General features: G+C 39.8%; 1 long non-coding RNA gene across 1 annotated transcript; it reads left to right on the top strand.

Moving 5' to 3' along the window:
- Positions 1-2120: 2120 nt before the first annotated feature.
- On the top strand, positions 2121-8922 carry LOC130150220 (uncharacterized). Its single transcript, XR_008822155.1, has 3 exons — positions 2121-3731; positions 4597-4680; positions 8159-8922. It is a non-coding gene; the product is annotated as an uncharacterized LOC130150220 (long non-coding RNA).
- Positions 8923-8993: the final 71 nt, after the last annotated feature.

Raw genomic sequence — 8993 nt, 5'->3', positions numbered from 1 at the left:
TAAGGGCATGAGCCTCATGTTTACACAAGTCTTGTTTGAGGCTATCAAAAAGCCCTTTAATGGCATTATCAAAGTCCTTCTGTCAGAATAACTATGGAAGACAGAGCCTTATCCCAGAAGACAATGCAATTATTTGACATTTGTTTACTTTTAGATATATAATCGAGCAGACATAGTGACCTATGACTACCTGTTTTTATGTTTTCTAGTTGTTTATCAGAGAGAAAAAAAAAACCAGCAGCCCTAAACCCACAGTTTTCTGTATGCATTAGGACCATGTCCCTATATGACCAAGCCCTCCTACGGGTTTTGTGTCCCCATTATCAACAAGTCTTGTCTATCCTGGCACAAAAATAAATTGGGAATGGAGTACTAGCTGTTGCAGAATAAACAGAAAATAATTCAGGCTGTCAAATAAATTCCAAGAGTTTCAAATATGTTAACAATATAGTAGAAAGTTAACATTAGGTTTCGTCTACCAATTTTTCACTGTGGATTATATTGTCATTTTGCCTATCTCTAGTTTGGAATATGGTCAAAGTTCTTTCTAGCTGAGACTGTCAATACACATCTGAATCACACGTTATTTTTTCCAGCATTACTTATATATCTTACTTTCTAATTAATTCATATTTCTATTCTGAGCTACAAGAACATAACTAAATCACAAGTTGGCCAAGAATTAAAAATAAAAAAAAATATTGCTACAGGTGCACCTGAATTTTGAGGCCAAGCTGCTTCCTTTATGAGTCCCCCCTGTGCTAATATGAAAGCAGTCTGTGAGGGCAGAGACTGCTTTTTAGAGAATGTAAATTATTTGTTTGTGTATAGCTATGGATGCAAAAAGGGGAGAGTGGCCATGGGAAACATGCATGCATGTGATGTGTCCTAAGGTGTTTGTCCATCTCTTTGGCCAGATCTACATCATGAACTGGGTGGACATTTGAGCTTCAGCCCTGCCTACTGCCACAGCAATGCCCTGCAGGAGATGGCAGCCCATGGCGTAGGTCTGAAAACCCTGTGTTACAGTCCGGGTTAAGAAAGCTGGGGGACAGTATCTCCCTTGTGCAGTCAGGACTCTTTTAAGCATCAAACAAAACCAAACATGGCACCCATGGCATGACCAAGTTCACCACAGTGGAATTATCATGTGGGTTTGGACAGGCTAAGTGTTGCATGTGCAGTAAATTTGGTCTCTTCTGAGACTGACCATGGTGTCACTGCATTTATGGTCATGCTTCAGTTCCTGGACTTGTCCCTCCTCTATGGGAAGAGCCACTTGAGGCAGGGTGTTGTCTTCCACCAGTGTAGGTGGAGATAAGGAGCCGGCCAGAAAGACTGGAAAGCCTGAGAAGTTGAAGCTGATGGTTAAGCAAGAGCTTCCTACACAGCCACCCACCAATGTCCCATGCTGGGACAGCTCCTGCCTGGCCCACCCATTGGACACAAACTGCTTTTTGGGTGTCTCTGGTAAATAGCCTGGCGGTTGTGATGTGGGACTGGAAGCAGAAACCCTGGGACTGATTTCCAATGGGACCTAGGTACTGGTTGGTTTGTTTGTTTTAATTAGGTCTTCTAAAGATGCTAGAATGTGATCTCATTTAGCAAAAACCTAAGTAATAAGTCCTGAGTGATCAAGACCACCAGGAAGCATCAGGCCAGCCAATTTCAGTAGATCAGTGGAATAAACTTAAAGGAGAGGCTGTACAGAAATTGTTATAAGAGAAATACAGGTGGAGACAAAGTATTAACATGGAATCCTCAAGATCTGGTCAGAATAAGATTTACATGTTGGAGGGGAAAAATCTGAGTATTTCTAAAATTGTTAAAACAGATCTGCATCTTAAGCCAGAGACATTCTGAGTCTGTGACTGTCAAACTGAAATAATTCATGACCTCAGCTGTGTTACACTATAAGGCATTTATATAAAAATGCAGCATTTTCTTCTCTAAAATCACCAGGTAAGAAACGATCACAAGAGTTTCATGCTTCTCAATAGGACATATTGCTGCATAAACAAACTAGCGCTCTTGCTGTTATCTGCAGCAAGAAAATATTTGAATATATATTTATTTTATTATGTGATTGATGGAACATACCTTTAAAATTACTGTTATTCTAGATCTCAGACTGATTGCTTGTACATCTGCAGAGTGCTGCCACTCCCATAGCTTAGATGGCATTTTTCACACGAGAGGTATTTATGCAGTTTCAGATGAGGTCAGAAGGCATCCTCCAAAACCATCCTTCTTTAATGTGGCTCAAGATACCTTCAGCCGTGGCTGTTGAGTTTCGCTACAGAGGGTCCATATGCCCTGTGGGAGAGAGCCGTGGCTTGTCCCCTGCAGCTGCTGGTGGCCCTACTCACTCAGGATGTGTCTCCCTGATAACAAAAGCGGGTTGCTAGCCTGGCTCACTTACACAGGGATGTAAGCCTGGTGTCCAGCTGTGAGGTGGACTGACATGGAGTGCTGATTCATAATGAACAGTGGAAGACCACAGCTCTGCCCAGACATGCTGGCCCTCTTCCCTGCATCCCATGGGCTGCTCCTACCAGCACAGCAGCCTCCCTGTCACAGCTGTGAATCACAGCTTGAGTTGCTTGTATCTGCATGGCCTTTTAGAGCATAGTTTCTGGGTGAGCTGGCTCCGTCTCTGCTGGACTTTCCTCCCCCAGAAAGCCAGACACACTTGGTGTCTCCTTAGGCTACAGCAAGGGTCAATATATGTTATCAATGTATATAATCACAGAGCCTGTGCTCAAGTCCTGACTTAACCTGACAAGACCAAGGAAACCTGAAATATGACTCTGGTATTAATAACAGGTTGTAGTAATAATAGTGATGATGTGACCTGAAATATCTAAATGGTCCTGCCGGGTTTTATGTATTGATTGCTTCAGACTTTTTTTGAAGCCACAGATGCACGGGTGGGAAAATAATCTCTTAAACATAACAGACAGATAGATTTCCATATAGAGCTTTACTCTTCACAGCTGGCAGAAGGTATGAATCATACAAGATTATCATGGCCAATTATAATATTACATCAGTTGGAGAATGGCTCATTGGTATACCTGGTTTGCAAAGAGAAACACGTCAGCACATGAATGCAATTTTAAGTGAAGAATTGATTGAATATGGCTTTAGGAGACTCTGAAGAAGTTTTCTATCAATGCTTAAAAGTATTGATCTGCATATTCAAAAGATGATAATGAGTTCAGAGAGAGAGTGTTCCTTTTTTGGGTAATTTAGATAACAATTTTGAGTTTAAAAGCATTACTATTCAGTATTCTCCAAAAATCTAATACTAAGCTTGTTGAATAATGCATTTCTTAAAAAAAAATAATCAGGATGTCTCAAAAACATTCGAACTTAGAATTCTTAGGATTTTTTAAAGTGTTATTTCAGAGCCAGCATACAAACAGGTTCAGCCCTCTGAAGATGATGGATGCTTACGAATCCCTGATTGGTTTTAGCCTGCAAATACATGACCTTCTTTTGTTCAGTATAATGGCTAGATCATAAAGTTATAAACCAGCAATATATGAAAAAAATATTTACAGTGCAGTCAAAGGTATGACCACAGTTGAGTGAACTTAACCTGCTGAATCCAGCTGCCACCTCTTAGTGTGGTGAAGAAGACATTTTTCATGGGCTCTACAAACCCACTACAGTTTTTGGGGAAGTTTTTGGACTGAAAGCCCAAACCCTGTGCTGAAAGCTGGAAGGTAAAGATGTCTTCAAAACTACTGTCATTCAAAGCTAAATGAATTAAAGCTACGCTTCCAGTGGCAGAGCCGTTCGCTGTCTCCAACCAAAAATTACTCTTAGGTCAAGAAATGAAAGGGTGGGGACTTCAGATAGAATTGTGTTTTCAAAACGCTTATAAGCTACAGTGTCTTTTCCAGACATGGAAAGCTCATCCAGAAAGAGGGACCAACTGAATAACTGTTAATGAAGAACCTAATGTTCTAGATTTTGGGGCTGTGTCTTAGAACAGGAAATACCTCCTGAAGCACTTCCTTTCTGGTATTTTTTCTGTGATCCAAGTCATACAAATGGAAGCTTTCAAAGCACTTGCATGGTCTTGTTTCATTAGTGAACATGAGTTAAGCTTTTTGGAGCTTGCATCCATTGGGATGCCATTATAAAGTAATCTGAAAGACAAAATTTTGACCTAGTAGTTTGGCTTGAAAATTTCATTTATAAGTGTTTTGGAAAATGTTATTTTATCTATGATTCCCAAGCTTGCATTTCTTGACCATTTCTGAATGAAATGACTGTCGCAGAGCAAGAAAGTGAATGCAGATATCCCAAATGCCAAGACAGTCTGCTCAACTTTGGTATGTCAGAAAATGGTTACTTTGAGTTCATGTGTGAGGGTGAGAAAACCTCTAGAGGAATTTTGTAAGATAAAATGCTCCTTGTCATGTCAGACACTTCAAATGTCTATGTGTGATATGATAGTTATTTCCAGCTCAGCTTTCCTCCATTCTCCTCTGACTACATAGTGTTGATGGAAACTGATATAAGTTCTGAAGATACTAATGGATACTGTAGTGGAAATACCATGATTTCCATTTGTTTCTGTAGATCCCAGAAGACACTGCCTGAGAGAAAAACTGAAGAACCAGAAAGGAACAAAGAGCTAATCCTATTGAGCTCTCACTGTAGAAGGTAAGTTGTAGCAACTTGGAAAGAGATGATTGCAAGTAGAAGAGTAACTCCCTGCACAGCGCAGGGATTCACTCCTGCATCAGCACAAACAATCCCAGCCTTGTATGCAGCCACTGCCCAGAGATTGCCTTTTTGGATCAATTGGGCTGGATTATTTGCTGATTTTCTTTCTTAATGCCAGAAATTGGACCAGACAATTTAGTCTCGTTAGTGTAATCAATCCTGTTCTCTGTATTCCCATGCCTTTTTTCTTTTCCCTCTTAACTTAACTTTCAAAATAACGTTTAAGAGCTGTTGTCTGGCAAAGACTTCCCGTATTTACTCTCTGCACTGTATTATGATAACTGTTTTTAACAATTCATCTGTTTTAGGAGATATAATAATTCAAGTAGTATATGTGACACTTTTGACACATTTTTATTCTGGTTTTGAATGTTTGTCTATCCATCCATCCATCCATAAGCACCTGCTTCTAAGGCAGTTTTGTTCAGCAGTTTTACATTTGTTCAAACCTTCAGTCCTCTTGAAGCTTTTCAGGAACAACTGGAATCTACTTGTTCCACGCATTGTCTGCTGTTGCTTTTCAATGAAAGCCAATATTGGCATTTATTGCAAGTTAAAACTGACTGCAAGCTAAGAAAGTGCATCCCTTCTTAAGTAGCATCATCAATATAGGCATAATGAAAACTTGCCCAATGGCAGGTCTTCTAGACCTGCTAACATTTGGGTGATCTTAAGAACTAGCTGTTGAATTTCTTATAGCCCTGGAGAATTTGTCAAACAGGGCTGGAGTGAGGGCAGTAATGAGACCTGGATGGCAAAAGCATTTCTTAACCTGCATAATACTTCTTTTCAACCAACTCCATGCATTCCTGAACTCAATGAAAACAACAAACAACTTTAAATCCCGTGTATTAAAATGAGGTTTAAAAAAAGACTAGTGGGCTGAAATTAATGATGATTCAGAAATGAGTCAGCTATTGAACTCTCCTGTTTCCAAGAAGAAGAAAAAAAAAGAATAGTATGAATAATTGGAAACTAAGAAGCTTTTGCAAGTAAATACTTGCAGGTACTTAGTCTGTGTGGAAGTAAGGAATTCCAGAAATCATGCATGAGAAGGTGCACTAAGAAAACTAACTGGTGCTATTACTAACCTTTTACTGACCACTAGCAAGTATCTTTTAAAAATAATGAGTAACTGCTAAGATCCCAGATGAAAGCAGCAAGTGATTTGACATTCACTTTTTGGAAGACTCGAGATCTGGCTGCAAAGAGACATTTACCCTTAAAGTGAGTAGAACATATCAGTGATCCATCCCTGGCCAGGTCTGTGTCCCTAATCCAACAGGGCACTCAGAGTGGGCTTGCACAGTACTGTAGAGTGTCTGTTGTGTTTTAACATTACTAAGGAATATTTCACACTTGTACTTTAAATCTTTTAAATGGTACTTTTTAAAAGCCAAGAATGTTATTAGAAAAGAAAATTCATATATTTAAAACTAAAGTTACCGTCTGATGTTTTGCTGCATTGGATAAAATGCACGACAGATGGCCATTTTGCCAAGAAATCTATTTTATCAATTTTAAAATAAAAAAAAAAAGAGCTAACCTTTAACACTGTTTCAGATGAGCACTAATGAGCCCATTTGCCAGCTTGGATTGGTAAGTGTTCACAGTGAATGAATTTGCACCAGTAGATAACCTGTCACCAAGGTAAAATTAACAGATCATTTTTTTTGTCTGTTTTGTGTCATATGTCTGTAATGTATTTGATTGCCTGTAGATCCTGCCCCAGGATAAAACTACACTAACACCCATGGGGTAGTATATACCACAGAAAAGCTGAATGAGCCTCTCTAACACTTCGAGATTCAGATGAAAAGTTCATGGCAGTATACACAGCCTTGGAAAACCACTTCTTTTATGTCTTTGAGCTTTGTCTTGAAGTGGAGACAATCACCTGAATGCACCTTATGCAAAGCATGCTTAGCTCCAGAAGTATTTATATTGATTTTGGTCATTGGGTACTTTCTAATAAGCAGGAGGATTCAGTACGGCTACTTTCGTGTGCACTAACAGAGAAGACAATAATAATTCCCTGGCAGGCTTAAGGCACAGAAGGTAGGAAGATAGGAAAAGGGGTTTCTTCTTTTGGTACTTTTTTCCTCTCACCCATGGTGCATAGCACTGAACACAGTAAATTTATTTTGCAGTTCACAGCATGTCACCTCTGCTGTGTTTCTTTTATGGGGGGGAGGATAGTTTCTTAAAGTTTTCATCAAATTTTTGATTCATTCCTGCTCTCCCAGAGCTCATCATGCAAATGCTTTTAGCTTTTCTTTTTCTTTGTTTTCATCCATTTTGCTCTGAAAGAACGTTACTTATGGTTTTCCTCCTTTTTTTGTGCTCTTTCATGAAGCTCAGAGCTTAATGTTTGTAAGAAACGTATGTTGGTGGTACGCTTTCATTTTGGAAACACAGGGAGGGAGGTGTCTGTTCAACAGTTACCTGTGCTGCTGCTGAGGCCGTGTCCGCAGGGCTTTCACCTGGCCTGGCTTGGGCTGAATCAGCAAAATGAAAAGGGGCCAGGCTGAGGCATTTGGAGTGTGAAACAAAACCTTTTTTCTTACACTGTTTGCCAAGAAACCCCACGTATCCAGGAATTAAAAAAAACCCAACTGCTAAAAGTAAACCAAGTCCTCCCCCCCCAAAAAAAAAACCCAACCCACCAAACTTGCTGCAACCACTTCCAGTTTTGTGAATTGTAAATTCTGCCTCTCTGGCTTTAGAGGTATTGCTCGTAATGTTCAAAACTTCAGTACATAAAGGGAATTGGCCTGCCTTTCCAAAGAGTTAAGCAAAGGGAGCTATGGGTATATTTACAGCAGTGAGTAGAAGAGTAGCTATAGGCATTTTATTTTAGTTAATGTGTAAAAATTGTGGCTGCAGTGGCAGATTATTGCTGAAACACACTCATGCACATCTTTTTACTGCTTAATTGTTCTCCCCTCAAAAACAACAATGAAGAAAGCATCTATGCTTTCCTCCCAGAATTGTAAAGAAGCTCAAAATTATCTCTCTAGTTTTCAGATCTCTCCTGATCATGCTCAGCAGCAGTCATCATTATTTCTTGCAGAATTTCTGCTTGGCAATACATATCTTGCCTTACCTCAAACGCATGCATCTTGCAGCAGCGATTGCCATCTTGTGCTTGCATGTGCATGTGTATGCACAGTGCTTCTTGTGCAGCAGGGGCTCTCGGGACACAACAGTAGCATGAATATTAATTGCAGAATTGCACTGTGAGATAAAATAATTTGCCCTGTTTGCTCTGTTTGCACCATAGATCCATGACCTGCAGTTGCAGCTTTTTAATGACAGAGGGAAGACCACAATTTTTTTCAAGGCTGGCAACAAATCAAAATGTGCTTTCTCTCTCTACCCTCCATCCCTCCCACTCCCCAACCCCCCCTTGTAGGTGATGAGCTGCTGTGGCACCCAAAGGCAGCTGTGCTTTGCACCCTGGCTCTGGCTGAAAACATTTTTTCCACAAGAAAAGGAAAAAAGCCTTGATAAGCAGGTTATGACCTTGTGCCAGCCTTTCTCTCTGCAACCAAAGAGGTCAGTATACTGACACCTCCTTGACCTCATAAGCCTGGAGTAATAGTTTCCTAAACCTGCTTCAGGCCATAACAGCTTTTTCTGGCATTGTTGATTCCTTGTGCATAATTCTCATAACCTGTCATCTGGAATTAGGTCTTGTTTTCAGTTAAAAATAGCATATTTTGTCACATAAATCGTGTTTTCAAATGTTTCAAATTTTGGGTTAAAAATATCTCACCCAAACCCCTGGCTTTAAAGACATCATAGGAAATTGTATATGCACCAAGATGTGTTAATAAAATATTATCTGGACAAAGCAGCTGGAAGACAAACAGAACTAGACAGTTGCAATTACTTTCCCTGCCAAAACTCACTCTCAAGTTCAGTAGTCAGGTAAGATCATTCCTTTAGGTCCCACAGGTCATTCCTATGGCTGTATCTGGATATGTCAAAGCGTTTGCAAATGCAATTGTAAGACAAGACCATATCAGTTTTGCTAGATAGAGAATCTTTGTCTCCAGTAAATATCACTTCATTTGGAAAAAAGCCCACTCTTTTCTCTTCAGTGCTGCTATCACTACTAGGTGATTGTCATGATGGACAACACTTATTTCAGAACAACTCAGCATTTTGCTCAATGTACTTTTTTTATCTAACGTGTCTATTAACCATATCCCACTAAGCCCTGAGCATATAAAGTATCAACAAGA

The sequence above is a fragment of the Falco biarmicus genome, chromosome 5 (genome assembly GCF_023638135.1).
Source record: "Falco biarmicus isolate bFalBia1 chromosome 5, bFalBia1.pri, whole genome shotgun sequence".
Classification (NCBI taxonomy): domain Eukaryota; kingdom Metazoa; phylum Chordata; class Aves; order Falconiformes; family Falconidae; genus Falco; species Falco biarmicus.
Note: the sequence above shows the minus strand (reverse complement) of the source record. Positions and strands in the feature narration are given on the sequence as shown.